At 52.0% G+C, this 23,092-nt stretch overlaps 4 non-coding genes across 4 annotated transcripts; all 4 read left to right on the top strand.

The window, feature by feature from the left end:
- The first annotated feature begins 3,600 nt into the window (after positions 1-3,600).
- LOC148647874 (U2 spliceosomal RNA) lies at positions 3,601-3,789 on the top strand. Its single transcript, XR_015927128.1, has one exon. It is a non-coding gene; the product is annotated as a U2 spliceosomal RNA (small nuclear RNA).
- A 6,130-nt stretch (positions 3,790-9,919) lies between these two features.
- Positions 9,920-10,110, top strand: LOC148647873 (U2 spliceosomal RNA). The gene has a single exon (XR_015927082.1). It is a non-coding gene; the product is annotated as a U2 spliceosomal RNA (small nuclear RNA).
- Positions 10,111-10,957: 847 nt separating this feature from the next.
- Positions 10,958-11,148, top strand: LOC148647872 (U2 spliceosomal RNA). Its single transcript, XR_015927433.1, has one exon. It is a non-coding gene; the product is annotated as a U2 spliceosomal RNA (small nuclear RNA).
- Positions 11,149-17,562: 6,414 nt separating this feature from the next.
- Positions 17,563-17,753, top strand: LOC148647871 (U2 spliceosomal RNA). The gene has a single exon (XR_015927075.1). It is a non-coding gene; the product is annotated as a U2 spliceosomal RNA (small nuclear RNA).
- The last annotated feature ends 5,339 nt before the right edge of the window (positions 17,754-23,092 follow it).

Below are 23,092 nucleotides of genomic sequence, written 5' to 3'. Positions count from 1 at the left end.
TTCGGCTTTTGTTTCTTGCAGGAAGTACACTTAGGCACAAAAGGTGATATTGTCACCTTTAAGAGAGACTGGGTAAAAGGGGAGTCCTGGTGGAGTGTAGGGGGAGTGCACTCATCCGGAATCGGGATCCTATGTGGAACCCCGAATTTCTCTGTAAGCGAAGTTAACTGCATAGTCCCAGGAAGGCTAATGATTGTAGATGGGGCATGGGAAAGATTGCAGGTACGTTTAATAGCTGTCTACGGGCCTGCCGAAAGGCGGCTCCAGGGGGCGTTTTTGAAGGACCTTGAGCCACATCTGTACACCAATAGAGTGGTGGTGATGGGAGGGGATTTTAATATTGATGTATGTGATGCGAGTGGTGTGAGTGTGAGTGATCTTAAAGAATTAATATCACGGTTTCACCTAAAAGATGGTCACAAGGACTATAGTCAGGGACAGAGAATGCACACATGGAGTAATGGAAGGGGTGTCTTCAGAAGACTTGATTATATCTTCACCACCCTACGTGGGTTGACACAGGCGGCAACGGTTACTCCGGTATGGTTTTCAGATCATCTGTTGCTGTCGGTTGATTTGATACCAGATGGTATGGACCCTAAATCAAACTACTGGAAACTGAACACGAAAGTGTTATTGGAAGCCGATTATCAGAGTTTGATAGTTGCGCTTTTGGATCGGTTCCAGTTACAGAGGGGGCGGTACCAGACAGCGGTGCTGTGGTGGGAAGCCTGTAAAAGGGCGATCTCCAAGGCTTCTATCTCATACTGTAGCCAAAAGAAGGTAGCAGAGAGAGGAGAGCTTGTGAGATTGCAGCAGGAACTAGAAGAGCAGTATGTGGTTTCCAACCAGGGTGGTGCTTTCGACATGACAAAAGTTTCTGAGCTTAAACTCAGACTGAAAGAACTTTGGGTAGAGAGAGCTAAGGATTTTTTGTTTAGGTTGAAGGGTAACCTGATTGAGGGGGAGGAGAGGTGCTCAGCCCAGTTTTTTGGCTCGGTCAGAGCCAGACAGAAGAGGACTCTCTTCGAGGGTCTGAGGAGAGAAGATGGGTCCAGGGTCAGAGACATAGAAGGCATGGTGAGGTGTGCAACTAATTTTTACAAGGTTTTATTTTCAGAGAAACCAGTGGATGAGAGTTTGTGGGATGAGTGGTTGATTGGGTTTGACAGGAAGATTGATGGTATGGAAGGTGTGGGTGAGGCCCTAACAATGACTGAGATTGGAGAAGCCATTGGTGGCCTGCGTAGAGGTACCACCCCGGGGATGGACGGACTCCCGACGGAATTTTATGTAACCTTCCGAGAAAGGTTACTACCGGTGTTGTTGGAGGTTTATAACGAAGTCCTGAGGGAGGGTGAACTCGGCAGAACGATGAGGACAGGTATTATGTCTCTGGTGTTTAAGAAAGGAGACAAGGAAGATCTGGAGAACTGGAGGCCGATCCAATTACTCTGTTCCGATTATAAGATCTTGGCCAGAGTATTGGGGAGACGGCTGAGGAAGGTGATGCCGGACCTGATAAGTAAAGACCAAACCTGCAGTGTGGAGGGTAGAAACGTAAAGTGGAACCTGCAGTTGATCAGGGACGTCATTGAATGGGTGGAGGACAGGAACCTTGAGATGATGCTTGTGAGCCTAGACCAAAATAAGGCCTTTGACCGGGTGCATCACTCATTCCTTTGGGAGGTGATGAGAAGAGTGGGGCTGGATGAGGGCCTCATCAGATGGATCAAGGTTTTGTATAATAATGTCATCTCAAGGGTATGCATCAACGGTATGCTTGGCATGGGCATTCCGGTCAGGTGTGGGGTGAGACAGGGATGCCCTCTGTCCCCCTTATTATATGTGCTGTACATAGAACCCTTTCTGCATCGGATTCGTGGGGATCCTCGAGTGGAAGGGGTGGTGGTTCCTGGGAGTGGAGGAGAACAGGCGAAAATAGCAGCCTATGCAGACGATATTTCTCTGTTTCTTAGCACTGACAGAAGTCTTCACCAAGTACTACAGATAGCAGATAGTATGACCAAAGGGACAGGTGCTTTTTTGAACAAAGCAAAGTGTACGGTTAAATACTTCGGTAGATGGAAGGAAAGACAAGATGTGACGGGCGGTCTTACCTTGGTGACGGGACCGGTTAAAATTCTGGGAGTTCTTTTTCATACGCAGGACTCCGCCAGGATCAACTGGGACCTGAGGCTGGGGAAGGTAAATCAAAAGATCGGTATGTGGTTGAATAGGTCGCTGACGTACACAGGGAAAGTACTAGTCCTAAAGGTAGACATACTGCCATTGCTGCTTCATTTGGCTTGTGTGTTCCCTCTGCCTGCTCGGCTGCGTCGAAACCTGGTGAGGGCGGTCTTCCACTTCGTTTGGAGTGGGGGGCATGAGTACATCAAGAGAGCGGATATGTGCAGGCCAGTGGAGGAGGGTGGTAGGTCGGTTCCAGACTTCCCGTTGAAACTAGACACAATATTTGTCGCAAATTTGTGTAAAACACTATACGAAGATCCGGATCACCTTTGTGTATGTTTTATCCGTTTGTGGTTTGCGAATACGATGAAGCACCTGGTAGTCTGGACGAATACAACGCCGAAGGCGCAAAAATTGCCCTGGCATTATAGACATGCGGTGGTGTGGTTACAGAAGCACCCAGGGTTCAGAAAGGGCTTGGGGGCTACGGACCACAAACAGATGTATAGGACTATCATGGAGAAGGGGGAACCTGCAGTGGTGGGGGTGTCGGAGGAGGAGTGGCGGCAGATCCAGCCGGTGGGTCTAGAAAACAGACTCAAGGACCTAAACTGGCGGGCTCTCTGGAACAGGTTGCCGGTGAGGGACACGCTCTACAGGCATGGGTTGTCCAGACAGGATAAGTGCCCGCAGCCTGGCTGTTCTGAGGTCGAAACCCTGCTTCACGTTTTCTGGGGCTGTGTTTTCGCCCAAAGGGTGTGGGGTCACAGTGCTGAATTATTACAGAAAGTCGCTGTTGATTTTGTTTTAAGCAGTCGGGTGGTGTTTCGGGGAGTAAAGGGGGTGAGAAAATGGAATAATGAATTTGTGTTATGGTATATAATTAGTTTGGTTAAATTTTATATATGGGTAGCGAGGAGGGAGGTGGTGGAGCATGGCAGTTGTGTTTCAGCCTTATCTGTATTTAGCAAAGGCAAAAATGAAGTTACTAGACGTGTTCGGTGGGACATCTTACGGTGGGGTTTTGCTGCGGCCAAAGAAAGATGGAAGGGATTAATTTCTTTGGGGTGTTAAATTGATTTCTGTATATGGGTTTGTTTTATAATAATATAAGGAATGTTGGGGATGGAGGAGGGATCTTTTTTGCATACAGGGCGGGATTATGGTAATGTAACGGTTTTGTGTTTATGGTTCTGATGTCTGTTTCTTTTGTGATTCTATTTTCGAAATGAACCAATATGAATACTGTTGTACTAACATTTTCATGACCGTTTGATTTGTGTTTCGGATTGTTGAGTGTAATAGTATAAGGGTTGTTGTTAGTGTTACAGAGGGAGGCTGGTTTAGGGTATGTTTGAATGTTGGGGAAGGGTGTGGTTGTCTTACTGTGCTGTGTTGAAGTTTGTTATGTTTGTAATAAAAAACATAAAAAAAAAAAAAAAATCTGTTCTTATCAGTTTAATATCTGATACGTCCCCCATCGGGGGACCACATATTAAACGGATTTTTGGAACAGGGAGCTGGATCAGGAGCTTGCTCCGTCCTCTCCACGCATCGGCCCGGTATTGCAGCGCCTCCGGGAGCGGTGCACCACCTTCTCTCAGCGGTGAAAAGACAGACGTAGGTAGCTAGGTAGCTAGCTAGCTAGCGAGCGAGCGAGCAAGCAAGCGAAGTGGACTGGAGCTCCTTCTTCTCGGGTCTCGTCCCTCGTCCCCCATCTGTGTGTCTCTGTGTTCTGTCTCTCTCTCGCCCTCTCGGTTCCCGTGCTCCCTCTGTGCGCTTTCCCGCGTCTCGACTCTCTGGGCAAGCAGGCCGGCCCCCTTTTCGGCTCCCGTGCGTTTTCCCTCCAAAAAACTTAGGTTTTTCAGCCTTTTCCCAGGGAGGCAGGCGTGGCTTGCTTGCTTGCTTGCTTGCTTGCTTGCTTGCTTGCGTGCGTGTCCGTCCCCGTCCCTGCAGGCGGGCCCCTTTCGACAGCTGGGCGTTTTCCCTCCAAAAAACTTAGTATATCCACCTTTTCTTTCTTTTTTTTCGGCAGGCAGGCAGGCAGGCGTGTGTGCGCGCGCGTCCCCGTCCCTCCCTCCCTCCCGAGAGAGAGCTGCCCCTTGCCTCTGCCCGCAGGTGCTGGCGCTCGGCTTTGGCTTGCAGCCGGTTGGGCGCAGCTGCTGCCGGTGGGAGGGGCCTAAGCTAAGGAGGCCGGGCGGCTGGCGCCCCCTGCGGCTGCGGTCGTTGTCGGGCCGTTGACAGAAGATCAAAGAGCAGGGCCCCCGCCCGGGACTGGCAGGAAGGCAGGCGGGCAGGCAAGAGAGAGGGGGAGCAGAGTCCCGCGGCAGGCCTCTGGCTGCAGGGAGGCCGGCAGCTGCGCGGGTCCCGGGCTCCAGAGGAGTCGGCCTGCGCCACTGTGCGCCAGCGGAACGCCCGCGCGTCGGTCCGCGCCTTTGTGGGCATCGCTTCTCGGCCTTTTGGCTTAGATCTGATAGCACGTGGCATGCCCGCGGCTAGAGGACTAAGTCAGGGGAAGAGAAGACGACGGCGGGGAAGAAGACGACGGCGGTGACGGCGGTGACGGCGAGGAAGGAGAAGGAGAGCCAGCCGGGAGACGGAGGAGAACCTTACCGGAGGAGGAAGGAGGCCGAGGGTCCACAAGCTACCACGGGTAGTCGCTCTGGGTTGAGCCCAGAGGGCGAAGTGGGGCTTCCGGATGGCGGCGGCAGCAGAGACGGCGGCGGCGGGTGAGTGGACCCGCGACTCGGCGGTTGGGCACCCTCTGTCCCGAGAGGGGCAGATGCGGCGCACAGTGCGCTTCGTGGTGAAGACCAAGGAAGAAAAGGAGAATTGGAAGAACAGGGACAAGTTCGAACAGGATGTATTGTTTCGCGCTCTGGGAGTTCAGGTGAAGGACATTACCAGTTTGCAGGACTTTGTGAACAAGGGAATATTTGATTTAACCATGGAGTCGGATAAACTGTGTGAGGCCGTGTGGCGTAAGGCCCAATTTGGCAAAGACTATGTTCCACTGAAGAATTTTCTGATAGAACCGCTCTTTGCAAGGGAACTGCGGACTCTCACCGTACATGTGTTTAATACACTGCTACCAGAGAGAGACGTTGCGATGTTTCTATCAAGATTTGTAGACATTCAGGGGGCAGGAGTTAAAGTGATAGATCGGGTGGGAGTCTGGACCGGGAAGAGGAGGTATATGGTCAGGCTCAGACCGAAGCCATCGGGGGACGAGGGAGTCTTACACCCTCCTGCCTTCTTTAGAATTGGTTCAAACAGGGGTTACCTATTCTACCCTGGCCAGCCACTGACCTGTAAAAAGTGTTTGCAGTTGGGACATATTGCAGCGAACTGTCCGGGGGGACTCTGCAGGAGGTGTGGTATGGCAGGTCACGAGGCTAAAAACTGTGAACAAGTCATGACCTGCGATTTGTGTGGGTCTGCTGGACATATGTATCGTTCATGTCCCAGGAAACGAAAAAGTTTTGCGGACATTGTGAAGGTTCCCGTTGAGGACCCGAGGCTGGACTTACCGGGCCCATCGGGCGGACCAGTAATCTTCCGGGGGTCTCAGGGGAAACCTGAGGAGGGAGGCAAGGGAGGTCGGGGGCAAAATGTTGAGAAGGCGGGTGGAGAGGTTTCGGAGCCTGTAAAATCCAGATCTTGGGCAGATATGGTCCCTGAGGAGAGGCCAGAGTCTCCTAGCTGGTCTCCAGTCTTGAGCAGGTCTGCTAAAAGGAAGGGAGAGAGAAGGTCAAAGGGTCCTGATTTGCGCCGGGCCCGAATTAGCACTCAAAATCGGTTTCAGGCACTGCCTATAGAGACTCCAGGCAGTGACTCTGATGGAGTAGAGGAGAAGGGTAGTGAGGAGATGGTTTTAAGATCAGACAAAACCCCGGTATTAGCAGTAGAAAGAGAGGGTGGTGAGGGGGGGGTGGTTAGGAGACCATGTAAGAAGGCCTCAGGAAGAGTTAGAGTGCAAAAGAAGGGCCCAGAGGAAAGCCTAGAGGCGGAAAGTGGTGATCCTATTGCTGCTATGGCCACCCCTGCAGAAATGGAGGAGGTGGTGGTCAGCGAAGAACCCATCCCGCCTGGGCAAGGTGACCCAAACGTAAGTAGTGAGGGGAGCGAAGCTGAACCAGGAGGCAAGGCGGAGACGGAGAAATCCGGTCACTCACAGGAATCCGAGGATCCAGAGTGTGAGATGTCTTCCTCGGGAGAGGAGAGCTCGCAGCACTCCGGGGAGGAGGAGAGTGATCCGGCATCTGGGGAATCAGGGTATCCAGTGGTTAGCCGGGCAGGTGAGGTGGAAGTACAAGCTCTCCACGACCCGCCATGAATTGTTTAATTTGTACGGTTAATGTCAGGGGATTGAGGAGCCCTGTGAAGCGGGCGGGCGTCTTCGATGATCTCGGAAGGCGCCGGTTCGGCTTTTGTTTTCTCCAGGAGGTCCATTTAGGATCGCAGGGGGACATTAGAGCTTTTAAGAAAGAGTGGCAAATAGGACAGTCTTGGTGGAGTATTGGGGGCGTGCACTCTTCAGGGGTGGGGATTTTGTGTGGTTTGTCGAATTTTGTGTGTAATGATGTCCTTTCGGTTGTTCCGGGGCGGTTATTGGTTGTTGATGGGGTGTGGGATGGCTTAAAGGTACGCCTGATTGCGGTATATGGGCCGGCGGAAAGACGCCTACAGGCGGATTTTGTTAAGTCAATCGAGCCACTCCTTTACACAAATAGAACGGTGATTATGGGCGGAGATTTTAATATAGATATCGGCGACACAAATAGGGCAGGGGCACGTGTCTTGAGGGAGCTGGTAGCAAACTTTAAGTTGCAGGATGGCTTTGGCATTCCTGGCCCGACCTCTAAAAACTACACCTGGAGCAACGGCAGGGACAGTTTTAGAAGACTGGATTATATCTTCACCACCATGCGAGGGTCATCACGGGCTGGACAGGTAACTCCAGTGTGGTTTTCTGATCACATGCTGCTGTCTGTCTATATGACCTCTGACAACTCCGGGCCTAGATCAGGCTTCTGGAGATTAAACATCAAGGTATTGTCAGAGGTCGAGTATCGAAGTCAGATAACGACGGTATTGGAGACTTTCGATAACAGTAGATGGAAATTTACATCTGCAGTAAACTGGTGGGAGGCGTGTAAGAGGGCAGTGCGTAGGGCATCTATTAGATTTTGCCGTGTCAGGAAAAAGCAGGAAAAGGAAGAAATAGACCAGCTGCAATGTGAACTGCAGAATCTGTATGAAGCATTTAATCAAGGTAAGGCATTTGATGCACAGAAGGCTGCAGAGCTTAGACATAAAATGAAAGAATGGTGGACAACAAGAGCTAGGGATTTTCTTTTTAGGATTAAAGGTCACCTAATAGAAAATAACGAGAAGTGCTCGGCTCTTTTCTTTAGTTCGGTGCGAGCTAGGCAAGCACGGACATTGATCGAAGGTTTAAAACAGAAAGATGGGACTGTTACTTTTGACCCATTGGGTATGGTGAGTTGTGCGTCGAATTTTTATCAAGAGCTGTTTGTGGAAAAATCGGTGAACACTGGCGTGTGGGAAGAACTACTGTCAGGGATAGGTAAGAAGATCGTGAGCGCCGATGATTTAGATGGCGACGTGTCAGGTGAGGAGCTAAAGGAAGCAATGTCGGGGTTGCGGAAGGGCACAGCTCCGGGTATAGATGGTCTGCCTATTGATTTTTATTCAGTGTTTTGGGCTACCTTGCAGCCTATGCTTCTGGAGGTTTTTAAGGAGATCCTGATGTCAGGAGAACTTGCAGGGACTATGAAAAAGGGAATCTTAACTCTGGTTTACAAAAAAGGCCCTAAGGAAGATTTGGAAAACTGGAGGCCGATCCAACTGCTCTGCACCGATTATAAGATCTTGGCTAGGGTGCTAAGCAGGCGGCTGAGGAAGGTGATGCCCAATTTAGTCTGTAGAGAACAGACGTGTAGCGTCGAAGGTAGGAAGCTGTTTTGGAATCTTCAGCTTGTACGAGATGCCATCGAATGGGTAGAGGAGAGGGGCCTCGAGCTTATGCTAGTTAATTTGGACCAAAGTAAAGCTTTCGACAGGGTCCATCACCCCTTCCTGTGGGAGGTTCTTAAAAGATTAGGAATCAGCGAGAGTTTTATTCGATGGGTTAAGATACTATACAACAAGGTTGTCAGCAAGGTCAGTGTTAATGGAAGGTTGGGGACAGGGTTTGTGGTGAGTTGTGGTGTGAGGCAGGGGTGCCCCCTGTCCCCTTTACTTTATGTATTATACTTGGAGCCCTTCCTGCAACAGATCCGAAGCGACCCCTGGGTGGAAGGTGTGGTAGTTCCCGGTAGTGGTGGGCTACAGGCAAAAATTGCGGCCTATGCAGATGACGTAACGCTGCTTCTTACCTCAGACAGGAGTCTTCTCCAAGTTCTGCAGATTGTGGATAAGATGACGGCAGCCACAGGAGCACTGCTCAATAAAAGTAAGTGCGCGGTTAAATATTTTGGTAAATGGAAAGACAGACAAGATGTGGTCGGAGGCCTCACGCTGGAATCAGGTCCCATTAAGATCTTGGGCATCAGTTTCCTGTCCAGTGGCTCTGCCATAGCTAACTGGGAAAACAAGCTTTCTAAAGTAAAGCAAAAACTGGGGTTGTGGCAGAGCAGACCCTTGACGTACGTAGGGAAAGTGCTGGTGGTGAAAGTGGATGTCCTGCCGTTGCTCCTTCACCTGGCCTGGGTGTTCCCGCTGCCTCCCAGGTTTCGTAAAGACCTGGTGAGGGCTATCTTCCGTTTCATCTGGGGCGGAGGGTACGAATACATCAAGCGGGTGGACATGTGCAGGCCGGTGGAAGAGGGAGGCAGAGCGGTGCCTGACTTGCCGGTAAAATTGGACGCCTTGTTTGTCGCCGGTTTGTGCAAGATTTTACATGAAAGTCCGGACCACCTGTGTGTTTATTTCACTCGTTTGTGGTTTTCGTCTGCTGTGAAGCACTTGGTGGTCTGGACTAACACGACACCGAAAGCTGAGAAATTACCATGGCACTACAAACATGCAGTGCAGTGGTTGAAGAAGTACCCAGGTGCTAAAGAAGGGGTTGTGTCTGTAAATCACAAAGCACTGTACCAACTCGCAACAACTAGAGAGGATTCAGCAGTGGTGGGTATTACAGAGGAAGTGTGGAGGCAGAACCAGCCAGTAGGATTAGAAAATAAACTGAAAGATCTGAATTGGTTCATCCTGTGGAAGAGGCTCCCGGTCAGGGAGACGCTACACCGCCACAGCCTCTCTAGACAGGACAAATGTCCACGTTCTGATTGTAGTGAGACAGAAACAATTCAACATGTGTTGTGGGATTGTGATTTTGCACGACGGGTCTGGGATCTGTGTGGGGGGGTTCTGAGAAAGGTTAAACCGGATTTTAATGTAACAAGTCATGTGATACTGCGGGGGATTTCGAAACCGCGCCGATGGGGACAAAGTTTTTTGTTATGTCTGTTAATCAGTCTGGTCAAATATCATCTTTGGGCTTCACGCAAGGACCTTACAGAGCACGGAGTGAGTGGAGCGCCATCTGCTGTGGTATACAAAGCAAAGCACGATATAATCTGTCGGGTGAAATGGGATATTTTGCGGTGGGGATTCGCTGCGGCGAAAGAGAGGTGGAAGGGGTTATTTTCATTAGTATGACATGGTTTCGGGGTTGTTGCTGATTGTTGTTTGTGGTTTTGTATCTTTATAATAAAAAAAAAAAAAAAAAAAAAAAAATCTGTTCTTATCAGTTTAATATCTGATACGTCCCCCATCGGGGGACCACATATTAAACGGATTTTTGGAACAGGGAGCTGGATCAGGAGCTTGCTCCGTCCTCTCCACGCATCGGCCCGGTATTGCAGCGCCTCCGGGAGCGGTGCACCACCTTCTCTCAGCGGTGAAAAGACAGACGTAGGTAGCTAGGTAGCTAGCTAGCTAGCGAGCGAGCGAGCAAGCAAGCGAAGTGGACTGGAGCTCCTTCTTCTCGGGTCTCGTCCCTCGTCCCCCATCTGTGTGTCTCTGTGTTCTGTCTCTCTCTCGCCCTCTCGGTTCCCGTGCTCCCTCTGTGCGCTTTCCCGCGTCTCGACTCTCTGGGCAAGCAGGCCGGCCCCCTTTTCGGCTCCCGTGCGTTTTCCCTCCAAAAAACTTAGGTTTTTCAGCCTTTTCCCAGGGAGGCAGGCGTGGCTTGCTTGCTTGCTTGCTTGCTTGCTTGCTTGCTTGCGTGCGTGTCCGTCCCCGTCCCTGCAGGCGGGCCCCTTTCGACAGCTGGGCGTTTTCCCTCCAAAAAACTTAGTATATCCACCTTTTCTTTCTTTTTTTTCGGCAGGCAGGCAGGCAGGCGTGTGTGCGCGCGCGTCCCCGTCCCTCCCTCCCTCCCGAGAGAGAGCTGCCCCTTGCCTCTGCCCGCAGGTGCTGGCGCTCGGCTTTGGCTTGCAGCCGGTTGGGCGCAGCTGCTGCCGGTGGGAGGGGCCTAAGCTAAGGAGGCCGGGCGGCTGGCGCCCCCTGCGGCTGCGGTCGTTGTCGGGCCGTTGACAGAAGATCAAAGAGCAGGGCCCCCGCCCGGGACTGGCAGGAAGGCAGGCGGGCAGGCAAGAGAGAGGGGGAGCAGAGTCCCGCGGCAGGCCTCTGGCTGCAGGGAGGCCGGCAGCTGCGCGGGTCCCGGGCTCCAGAGGAGTCGGCCTGCGCCACTGTGCGCCAGCGGAACGCCCGCGCGTCGGTCCGCGCCTTTGTGGGCATCGCTTCTCGGCCTTTTGGCTAAGATCAAGTGTAGTATCTGTTCTTATCAGTTTAATATCTGATACGTCCCCCATCGGGGGACCACATATTAAACGGATTTTTGGAACAGGGAGCTGGATCAGGAGCTTGCTCCGTCCTCTCCACGCATCGGCCCGGTATTGCAGCGCCTCCGGGAGCGGTGCACCACCTTCTCTCAGCGGTGAAAAGACAGACGTAGGTAGCTAGGTAGCTAGCTAGCTAGCGAGCGAGCGAGCAAGCAAGCGAAGTGGACTGGAGCTCCTTCTTCTCGGGTCTCGTCCCTCGTCCCCCATCTGTGTGTCTCTGTGTTCTGTCTCTCTCTCGCCCTCTCGGTTCCCGTGCTCCCTCTGTGCGCTTTCCCGCGTCTCGACTCTCTGGGCAAGCAGGCCGGCCCCCTTTTCGGCTCCCGTGCGTTTTCCCTCCAAAAAACTTAGGTTTTTCAGCCTTTTCCCAGGGAGGCAGGCGTGGCTTGCTTGCTTGCTTGCTTGCTTGCTTGCTTGCTTGCGTGCGTGTCCGTCCCCGTCCCTGCAGGCGGGCCCCTTTCGACAGCTGGGCGTTTTCCCTCCAAAAAACTTAGTATATCCACCTTTTCTTTCTTTTTTTTCGGCAGGCAGGCAGGCAGGCGTGTGTGCGCGCGCGTCCCCGTCCCTCCCTCCCTCCCGAGAGAGAGCTGCCCCTTGCCTCTGCCCGCAGGTGCTGGCGCTCGGCTTTGGCTTGCAGCCGGTTGGGCGCAGCTGCTGCCGGTGGGAGGGGCCTAAGCTAAGGAGGCCGGGCGGCTGGCGCCCCCTGCGGCTGCGGTCGTTGTCGGGCCGTTGACAGAAGATCAAAGAGCAGGGCCCCCGCCCGGGACTGGCAGGAAGGCAGGCGGGCAGGCAAGAGAGAGGGGGAGCAGAGTCCCGCGGCAGGCCTCTGGCTGCAGGGAGGCCGGCAGCTGCGCGGGTCCCGGGCTCCAGAGGAGTCGGCCTGCGCCACTGTGCGCCAGCGGAACGCCCGCGCGTCGGTCCGCGCCTTTGTGGGCATCGCTTCTCGGCCTTTTGGCCAAGATCTAAAGATACGTGGCATGACCGCGGTCTGAGGACTTGACAAAAGGCGAAGACAACGAAGGCGAAGAGGAGAAGGAGAAGACAGCGGACAACGGAACCAGACCAGACGGGCGGAACCTTACCATCAGAAGACCGAAGCAGAAGTCCACCAAGGTCACCACGGGTAGTCGCCCTGGGTTGAGCCCAGGGGGCGAAGTGGGGCCTCCAAGATGACAGCGGTCGAAGGTGGTGAGTGGGCCCGCGGTTCGGCGGCTGTGCACCCTCTGTCCCGTGAGGGGCAGATGCGGTGCACAGTGCGTTTTGTTGTGAAGGAGGCAGAGAAGAAGAAGGAATGGATGAACCGTGAGCGGTTTGAAAGAGTAGTCCTGATGAAGGCTCTAGGGATTAAATTGAAGGACATTGATTGTCTACAAGATTTCCCAGTCAGAGGGATATACGACCTGTCGCTTGCATCGGATGAACTTTGTGAGAAAGCCTGGGAAAAGGTGTGTGAAGGAAGAGATGTGGAACCGCTTAATGATTTCTTGATAGAGCCTTTGTTTGCCAGGGAGCTCAGGACTCTGACAATTCACCTATTTAATCATCGGGTCCCAGAAAGAGACGTAATCACCTTTTTATCCAGATTTGTGGACGTGCAGGGAGAAGGTCAAAAAGATTTAGATGTCCTCAGAGTGTGGACCGGTAAAAGAAGATACACGGTGCGGCTAAAACCTAAGCCATCTGAGGGTGAGGGAGTGGTACATCCCCCGGCTTATTTCACGATTGGGCCTAATAGAGGCTACCTCTTCTATCCAGGCCAACCGGTGACGTGCAAGAAGTGTTTCCAGAGGGGTCATGTAGCGGCGAACTGTCCTGGCGGTGTGTGTAGAAAGTGTAAGGCCACAACTCACGAAACTAAGGACTGTACTAAGGTCTTAACGTGCGACCTGTGTGGGGCAGAAGGCCATGTGTACAGGGTTTGTCCGATGAAGAGTCGAAGTTTTGCAGATGTGGTGCGGACTTCGGCAGAGGGCCCGAGGAGAGAGGAGAGCAGACCACAGCAGAAGACCGCGACCACCCAGAGGACACAAGCAGACGCAAGAGAAGAAAGAGACGACAGACCAGAGGAGATGCCAAAGGCGACCAAGGTACCTGAAGAGGCGCGTCCGGGGACCTCGTCGTGGGCGGAAGTGATGGACAGGGCAGAGTCGGAGTCGCCGGAGTGGGTTACCCAGCCTAGCAGGGCTGCAAAGAGGAAGTCGGCGGCAGAGAAGAGAAGAATGAGGTCCGACGAGTGCGTGTTCGAGACTGTGGCTAATCGTTTTCAGGTCCTAGCTGTTGAGGAGGACTCGGGGAACAGTGACGTCGAGGCAGAGAAGGGAGAAGACGGAGAGAGAGGACAGAGAATGCCGAGACGGAAAAAGGCGATTGCTGTAAAGAGGGCGAGGGGGGAGTGTAAGAAAGGGGGTAGGAAGGAGGTAGGGGTGGAGGGGGGTGTAGAGGGAGAGGGAGAGGGAGGTAGGGAGGGGGGGAGTAGGGAGGAAGGGGAACAGAGGGAGAGGGGTGGAGAGCAGGGTGAGGAGGCTGACCCCTTGGAGGCCTCTGCTGAGGTCAGTACCCTCGACGACCCCATACCCCCGGGCCAGGGCGATATAGTGGTGGAACAGGAGGATTTCGTTTCAGAGACCTCAGAACAGTCGGGGAAAGACGGCGGTATCCACCTCCTGACCTCCGATGATCCTGGGGTAAGTCCATCATCCCTGGGGGAGGGGTCCCCGCAGGTTATGAGTGTGGGTGGGAATCTCCTCAGTCCTCTTGGAATAGAGAGTGCTTTTAGTTTGGGAGACGGGTTGCAGCTGCAGACTCCCTTTGACCCAACATGAGTCGTACCGTATGTACTATTAACGCCAGAGGGCTTAAAAATCATAGTAAGCGGATTGGCGTCTTCAAATGGTTAGAAGCGCGCCATTTCGGCTTTTGTTTCTTGCAGGAAGTACACTTAGGCACAAAAGGTGATATTGTCACCTTTAAGAGAGACTGGGTAAAAGGGGAGTCCTGGTGGAGTGTAGGGGGAGTGCACTCATCCGGAATCGGGATCCTATGTGGAACCCCGAATTTCTCTGTAAGCGAAGTTAACTGCATAGTCCCAGGAAGGCTAATGATTGTAGATGGGGCATGGGAAAGATTGCAGGTACGTTTAATAGCTGTCTACGGGCCTGCCGAAAGGCGGCTCCAGGGGGCGTTTTTGAAGGACCTTGAGCCACATCTGTACACCAATAGAGTGGTGGTGATGGGAGGGGATTTTAATATTGATGTATGTGATGCGAGTGGTGTGAGTGTGAGTGATCTTAAAGAATTAATATCACGGTTTCACCTAAAAGATGGTCACAAGGACTATAGTCAGGGACAGAGAATGCACACATGGAGTAATGGAAGGGGTGTCTTCAGAAGACTTGATTATATCTTCACCACCCTACGTGGGTTGACACAGGCGGCAACGGTTACTCCGGTATGGTTTTCAGATCATCTGTTGCTGTCGGTTGATTTGATACCAGATGGTATGGACCCTAAATCAAACTACTGGAAACTGAACACGAAAGTGTTATTGGAAGCCGATTATCAGAGTTTGATAGTTGCGCTTTTGGATCGGTTCCAGTTACAGAGGGGGCGGTACCAGACAGCGGTGCTGTGGTGGGAAGCCTGTAAAAGGGCGATCTCCAAGGCTTCTATCTCATACTGTAGCCAAAAGAAGGTAGCAGAGAGAGGAGAGCTTGTGAGATTGCAGCAGGAACTAGAAGAGCAGTATGTGGTTTCCAACCAGGGTGGTGCTTTCGACATGACAAAAGTTTCTGAGCTTAAACTCAGACTGAAAGAACTTTGGGTAGAGAGAGCTAAGGATTTTTTGTTTAGGTTGAAGGGTAACCTGATTGAGGGGGAGGAGAGGTGCTCAGCCCAGTTTTTTGGCTCGGTCAGAGCCAGACAGAAGAGGACTCTCTTCGAGGGTCTGAGGAGAGAAGATGGGTCCAGGGTCAGAGACATAGAAGGCATGGTGAGGTGTGCAACTAATTTTTACAAGGTTTTATTTTCAGAGAAACCAGTGGATGAGAGTTTGTGGGATGAGTGGTTGATTGGGTTTGACAGGAAGATTGATGGTATGGAAGGTGTGGGTGAGGCCCTAACAATGACTGAGATTGGAGAAGCCATTGGTGGCCTGCGTAGAGGTACCACCCCGGGGATGGACGGACTCCCGACGGAATTTTATGTAACCTTCCGAGAAAGGTTACTACCGGTGTTGTTGGAGGTTTATAACGAAGTCCTGAGGGAGGGTGAACTCGGCAGAACGATGAGGACAGGTATTATGTCTCTGGTGTTTAAGAAAGGAGACAAGGAAGATCTGGAGAACTGGAGGCCGATCCAATTACTCTGTTCCGATTATAAGATCTTGGCCAGAGTATTGGGGAGACGGCTGAGGAAGGTGATGCCGGACCTGATAAGTAAAGACCAAACCTGCAGTGTGGAGGGTAGAAACGTAAAGTGGAACCTGCAGTTGATCAGGGACGTCATTGAATGGGTGGAGGACAGGAACCTTGAGATGATGCTTGTGAGCCTAGACCAAAATAAGGCCTTTGACCGGGTGCATCACTCATTCCTTTGGGAGGTGATGAGAAGAGTGGGGCTGGATGAGGGCCTCATCAGATGGATCAAGGTTTTGTATAATAATGTCATCTCAAGGGTATGCATCAACGGTATGCTTGGCATGGGCATTCCGGTCAGGTGTGGGGTGAGACAGGGATGCCCTCTGTCCCCCTTATTATATGTGCTGTACATAGAACCCTTTCTGCATCGGATTCGTGGGGATCCTCGAGTGGAAGGGGTGGTGGTTCCTGGGAGTGGAGGAGAACAGGCGAAAATAGCAGCCTATGCAGACGATATTTCTCTGTTTCTTAGCACTGACAGAAGTCTTCACCAAGTACTACAGATAGCAGATAGTATGACCAAAGGGACAGGTGCTTTTTTGAACAAAGCAAAGTGTACGGTTAAATACTTCGGTAGATGGAAGGAAAGACAAGATGTGACGGGCGGTCTTACCTTGGTGACGGGACCGGTTAAAATTCTGGGAGTTCTTTTTCATACGCAGGACTCCGCCAGGATCAACTGGGACCTGAGGCTGGGGAAGGTAAATCAAAAGATCGGTATGTGGTTGAATAGGTCGCTGACGTACACAGGGAAAGTACTAGTCCTAAAGGTAGACATACTGCCATTGCTGCTTCATTTGGCTTGTGTGTTCCCTCTGCCTGCTCGGCTGCGTCGAAACCTGGTGAGGGCGGTCTTCCACTTCGTTTGGAGTGGGGGGCATGAGTACATCAAGAGAGCGGATATGTGCAGGCCAGTGGAGGAGGGTGGTAGGTCGGTTCCAGACTTCCCGTTGAAACTAGACACAATATTTGTCGCAAATTTGTGTAAAACACTATACGAAGATCCGGATCACCTTTGTGTATGTTTTATCCGTTTGTGGTTTGCGAATACGATGAAGCACCTGGTAGTCTGGACGAATACAACGCCGAAGGCGCAAAAATTGCCCTGGCATTATAGACATGCGGTGGTGTGGTTACAGAAGCACCCAGGGTTCAGAAAGGGCTTGGGGGCTACGGACCACAAACAGATGTATAGGACTATCATGGAGAAGGGGGAACCTGCAGTGGTGGGGGTGTCGGAGGAGGAGTGGCGGCAGATCCAGCCGGTGGGTCTAGAAAACAGACTCAAGGACCTAAACTGGCGGGCTCTCTGGAACAGGTTGCCGGTGAGGGACACGCTCTACAGGCATGGGTTGTCCAGACAGGATAAGTGCCCGCAGCCTGGCTGTTCTGAGGTCGAAACCCTGCTTCACGTTTTCTGGGGCTGTGTTTTCGCCCAAAGGGTGTGGGGTCACAGTGCTGAATTATTACAGAAAGCCGCTGTTGATTTTGTTTTAAGCAGTCGGGTGGTGTTTCGGGGAGTAAAGGGGGTGAGAAAATGGAATAATGAATTTGTGTTATGGTATATAATTAGTTTGGTTAAATTTTATATATGGGTAGCGAGGAGGGAGGTGGTGGAGCATGGCAGTTGTGTTTCAGCCTTATCTGTATTTAGCAAAGGCAAAAATGAAGTTACTAGACGTGTTCGGTGGGACATCTTACGGTGGGGTTTTGCTGCGGCCAAAGAAAGATGGAAGGGATTAATTTCTTTGGGGTGTTAAATTGATTTCTGTATATGGGTTTGTTTTATAATAATATAAGGAATGTTGGGGATGGAGGAGGGATCTTTTTTGCATACAGGGCGGGATTATGGTAATGTAACGGTTTTGTGTTTATGGTTCTGATGTCTGTTTCTTTTGTGATTCTATTTTCGAAATGAACCAATATGAATACTGTTGTACTAACATTTTCATGACCGTTTGATTTGTGTTTCGGATTGTTGAGTGTAATAGAATAAGGGTTGTTGTTAGTGTTACAGAGGGAGGCTGGTTTAGGGTATGTTTGAATGTTGGGGAAGGGTGTGGTTGTCTTACTGTGCTGTGTTGAAGTTTGTTATGTTTGTAAAAAAAAACATAAAAAAAAAAAATCTGTTCTTATCAGTTTAATATCTGATACGTCCCCCATCGGGGGACCACATATTAAACGGATTTTTGGAACAGGGAGCTGGATCAGGAGCTTGCTCCGTCCTCTCCACGCATCGGCCCGGTATTGCAGCGCCTCCGGGAGCGGTGCACCACCTTCTCTCAGCGGTGAAAAGACAGACGTAGGTAGCTAGGTAGCTAGCTAGCTAGCGAGCGAGCGAGCAAGCAAGCGAAGTGGACTGGAGCTCCTTCTTCTCGGGTCTCGTCCCTCGTCCCCCATCTGTGTGTCTCTGTGTTCTGTCTCTCTCTCGCCCTCTCGGTTCCCGTGCTCCCTCTGTGCGCTTTCCCGCGTCTCGACTCTCTGGGCAAGCAGGCCGGCCCCCTTTTCGGCTCCCGTGCGTTTTCCCTCCAAAAAACTTAGGTTTTTCAGCCTTTTCCCAGGGAGGCAGGCGTGGCTTGCTTGCTTGCTTGCTTGCTTGCTTGCTTGCTTGCGTGCGTGTCCGTCCCCGTCCCTGCAGGCGGGCCCCTTTCGACAGCTGGGCGTTTTCCCTCCAAAAAACTTAGTATATCCACCTTTTCTTTCTTTTTTTTCGGCAGGCAGGCAGGCAGGCGTGTGTGCGCGCGCGTCCCCGTCCCTCCCTCCCTCCCGAGAGAGAGCTGCCCCTTGCCTCTGCCCGCAGGTGCTGGCGCTCGGCTTTGGCTTGCAGCCGGTTGGGCGCAGCTGCTGCCGGTGGGAGGGGCCTAAGCTAAGGAGGCCGGGCGGCTGGCGCCCCCTGCGGCTGCGGTCGTTGTCGGGCCGTTGACAGAAGATCAAAGAGCAGGGCCCCCGCCCGGGACTGGCAGGAAGGCAGGCGGGCAGGCAAGAGAGAGGGGGAGCAGAGTCCCGCGGCAGGCCTCTGGCTGCAGGGAGGCCGGCAGCTGCGCGGGTCCCGGGCTCCAGAGGAGTCGGCCTGCGCCACTGTGCGCCAGCGGAACGCCCGCGCGTCGGTCCGCGCCTTTGTGGGCATCGCTTCTCGGCCTTTTGGCCAAGATAACTAGTACGTGGCTTGTCCGCGGCTGGAAGTCTGTGTCAGAAGGTCGGGATTGGCGGCGGAGGAGAGAAGACGAGTGGCGAGAGAGCGGAGCAAGCAGCGGCGAAGGAGGAACCACTGGGAGAGGAGGAGACCAGTCGACTGGGAAGCGGCGGGAGTACAGCTAAGAGCCACCACTGGAATCGCTCTGGGTGAAGCCCAGGGGGTGAAGGTGGGGCTCCCAGATGACGTCTTTTGGTGGTGAGTGGCCTTCGGCGGCGGCGGCTGGGCGCCCTCTGTCCCATGAAGGGATAATGAGGGGCACGGTGCGCTTTGTATTGAAGAATGTGGAAGAGCGAGCGGAGTGGATGGTAAGAGGCAGATTCGAGAGGGAGGTGTTATTTAAGGCGCTTGAGATCGAGAGATGGGATATTTTGTGTTTACAAGATTTTCAAGGCAAATGTATTTTTGATCTGACACTTATTTCGGATGTGGAATGCGCCAGGGTATGGAGCAAAGCTCAACTTTTGAAAGAAGAGGAACCGCTGAGCAAATATCGTGTAGAGCCTCTTTTTGCAAGAGATGTGAAGACCTTGATGGTTCATATTTATAGCCCAAGGGTGCCTGAGGCTGATATTCTGACCTTCTTGCGAAGGTATGTTGATGTGCAAGGAGAAGGGAGGAGGGTTATAGATGACGAGAAGGTTTGGACTGGAAAAAGGTCATACACAGTAAGATTCCGCCCGAATGATAAGATAGAGGGGGGTCTGATAACTCCACCAGCCAATTTCAGTATTGGGCCGTATAGAGGATACATGTCTTACCCTGGACAGCCTAAAACATGCCGGAGGTGTGGTCAATCAGGGCATTTTTTTGTGGACTGTGTGACCGACATGTGTAAAAGATGCGGGGAGCTTGGACATGTGGCCGCTGCTTGCCGTAATGCTCTGGTGTGCAATCTGTGTGGGGTTCCGGATCATTCTTACAGGACGTGCCCCAGAAAGGTGCGTAGCTTCGCAGCTGTGGTCAACGAACGAAGGGACAAGGGACTGGAAGAATCGACTGCATTTCCTGATGGACAAGGGAGATCAGTAGAGGGCAGCGTCCCAGAGAGGGAGTACCGGAAAATCCAGGAGGTGGGCCTTGTCGAAGGGGCAGTGGAGCGCTCGACAGAGCCGGTAGGTGGTTCCAGAGGATCCAGAGAAGGTGGAACTTACCTGGAAGAGGCTGATCAGCGGAGAGAGGATCCTGGGGAGGGGACGTCCGTGTTGGGGCAGGAACAAGCGTTGCAGGAGCCCGGGAAAGAGGAGGAGGCGGGTCGTCAGGGGACCTCCTTAGAGGCCGAGACGGTTGCTGAGACACCTATGAGTCCGGAAGGAGAGAGTTCGTCAGGACAAGGCTGGGAGACGGTTACAGGAAAGCGGAGAAAGAAGAAGAGAAATCGGGAGGCCTACGAAGAGGACTGCACTGGGCTCGAGGAGAAGAGGTCAAAGGAAGCATCATCATCCTCGGAGGAGGGCGTGCACTCTGAAGAGGGAGGGGCCTCGACAGACTCTGAGTATTCGGAGGAGGAGAACGAAGTCCCCATGGCGGGCGAGAAGGAGGTGGTGGTAAATGATGACGACATGGATGATGATGATGAAAGGTCCGAAGAAAGTGAGGAGTCCAGTGAGGAAACAGGGGACTCGCATCCCGAGGTGCCAGAGAGGGAGAAGACGTTTCCGGGTGGTGAAGAGAGAGAGGAAGCGGTGGTGGAGCATGAGAAGGAGCGAGTGCCCCCCGACCCGCCGGAGGTGGTAGGAGAAAAGAACGTTGGCTGTGTTGAGGGAGCTTTGATTGACTCTAGTGCAGGCATTTCAGAGAGTGGCGGGACGTTGGACCCCAGTGGGGTTACAGACCCTGAGGGTTTTTTTGACCTTGAGGTTATGTCCCCAGTGACACCTGGGCCGTTCCAGACGCCCAGTGGGGAAAGTGAGGCGGGGAGTCCTGGCTATAGTGCTTTGTTCGCGGACTTGGTGGGGAAGAAATGACAAACTGTGTAAATGAGGTCAAAAAAAATCTGTTCAAGTAATGTGCGTGGGTTAAGGTGTGATATTAAAAGACACGCTGTTTTTAGTTACTTGAGTGACCTGAACCCAGCCTTCTGCTTTTTGCAGGAGGTACATTTGCAAGGTCCAAGTGATGTAACAAAGTTCACTAATGAGTGGAAAAAAGGTGCGTCGTGGTGGAGTGTGGGCGGTGTCCACTCGTCGGGTGTTGGAATTCTGTGTGGAGACCGGGGGTTTCAGGCCTCTGAAATAACCTCGGTTGTGCCTGGACGCCTTCTGGTGGTTGATGGAAGCTGGTGGTCTGCTAGGGTGCGTCTGATCGGTGTGTATGCCCCTGCTGAGAGGGCCCTTCAAGCAACGTTTGTAAAAGATCTGGAGCCCTGGCTTTTCACAAATAGAGAGATTGTAATGGGGGGGGATTTTAACATCGATTTATCTGACTCGCAAGGAGGGGGAGTGCGAAGCCTTAAGGAGTTGGTAGAGAATTTCCATCTTTTGGACGTTTTCAAGGATTTTAATAGTGGTCTTAGAAACTTTACTTGGCAGAACAGCAGGGGGCACTGCAGAAGATTAGATTATATTTTTTCTTCCCTTAAGGCTAAAAAAGTTAGTTTGGCAGCTTCTCCTGTGTGGTTTTCTGACCACTGGGTTTTAGCGGCGTCCTTTGAATTAGGGGATTCTGGTTTTCGGTCAAATTATTGGAAGCTTAATGTGTCCGTTCTGGATGAGATTGGGTACCGTCTTTTAATTTTGGATTATATAGACAGCTTTAAGAATACATTTCCTTCTGTTGGTTCAAAGATAGAGGCGTGGGAGAGTTTTAAACGATCCGTAGCGCATCTTTCCATGAAATACTGCAGGAAAAGGCGCTGGGAGGAGAGGAAGGTATTGAATGCCCTGCAGAAGGAATTGGAGTTGGTTTATGTTGATTTTAATCGTGGGGGCTCCTTTTGCGCGGAAAGAGCAGCAGAGTTGAGGAAGAGACTAAAGGAGGCTTGGCAAAGAAGGGCCAAGGGCTTCCTTTTTCGCCTAAGAGGAGTTATTCTAGAGAATGAGGAGAAGTGCTCAGCTCAATTTTTTGGCTCGGTCAGGTCTAGGCAGGAGAAGGTCTTTTTTTCAGAGCTCAAAATAGACAACGGTACAACCACAAGTGAGGTAAAGGAGATGCTGGGCTTTGCTTCAAAATTTTATAGAAGTCTCTTTTCAGAAAAGGAAGTGAGCCAGAAGGAAAAAGATAGTTTTCTAGAAGATCTTGCGCATCTGTCTGAGGCTACCGAGTTGGAGCAGGATGTAAGTGCCATGGAGCTCCGAGAGGCAATGCTGGGTTTAAAGAAAGGAGCAGTCCCCGGGATAGATGGGTTGCCAATAGAATTTTATAGAGCCTTTTGGGTTTCATTAGAGCCGCTTTTGTTGGAGGTTTTTAAAGAGGTGCTCAGTGGGAGCGGGTTAGGCGGGACTATGAGGACGGGTGTTATTACTCTCCTATATAAAAAGGGCGACAGAAAGGATCTTGAAAACTGGAGACCGATCCAATTATTGTGTACGGATTATAAAATATTAGCTCGGGTTTTAGGTAGGCGTCTGAGAACTGTGATGGGGTCCCTAGTAGGTGTAGATCAGACATGTGGGGTAGAAGGCCGGAAGATCGGATGGAACCTGTCGTTGATTAGAGATGTGGTGGAGTGGGTGCAAGACAGGGGCCTTTCCCTCATGTTGGTCAATCTTGATCAAAACAAAGCATTCGACAGAGTCCATCATGGGTTTTTATGGGAGGCGTTAAGTAGGATGGGCTGTGGAAAGACTTTTGTAACGTGGCTGCAGACGCTCTATAGGGGGGCAATTTCCCGGGTGTGTATTAATGGTAGATTAGGGGAGAACTTGGTGGTCCAGTGTGGAGTGAGGCAGGGATGCCCCCTGTCCCCTTTATTATATGTTTTATTCATTGAACCGTTGCTAAGGAAAATTCGCAGTGACTCGGCAATAGAGGGAATGTTGGTGCCTGGGAGCGACGGGTTGCGCATAAAAGTCGCTGCCTACGCGGATGATGTTTCTTTGTTTTTAACCTCTGATCGGTGTTTAGATAGGGTCCTATCGGTGGTTCAGGATTTTGCGGCAGGAACAGGGGCTGCGCTAAACACTAGTAAGAGTACCGTCAAGCTTTTTGGTGCTTGGACGGATCGGAGACGTGTGATTGGGGGATTGCCGGTGGTTAACGGGCCTGTAAAGATACTGGGGGTTTGGTTCAATTCAAGGAACTCTGCAGTCCTAAACTGGGAACATCGTTTGCAGAAGATGAATCAGAGGCTTGGTCAATGGAGTCGGAGGTCACTTTCCTTTAAAGGGAAGGTCCTGGTTTTAAAGGTGGATATTTTACCCCTGCTGTGGCATCTGGCAGAGGTTTTCCCCTTGCCGGTGTGCTTCCGAAGAATGGTGGTGAGA

This window comes from Lepisosteus platostomus, chromosome 15 (genome assembly GCF_059453375.1).
Source record: "Lepisosteus platostomus isolate fLepPlt1 chromosome 15, fLepPlt1.hap1, whole genome shotgun sequence".
Taxonomy (NCBI): domain Eukaryota; kingdom Metazoa; phylum Chordata; class Actinopteri; order Semionotiformes; family Lepisosteidae; genus Lepisosteus; species Lepisosteus platostomus.
Note: the sequence above shows the minus strand (reverse complement) of the source record. Positions and strands in the feature narration are given on the sequence as shown.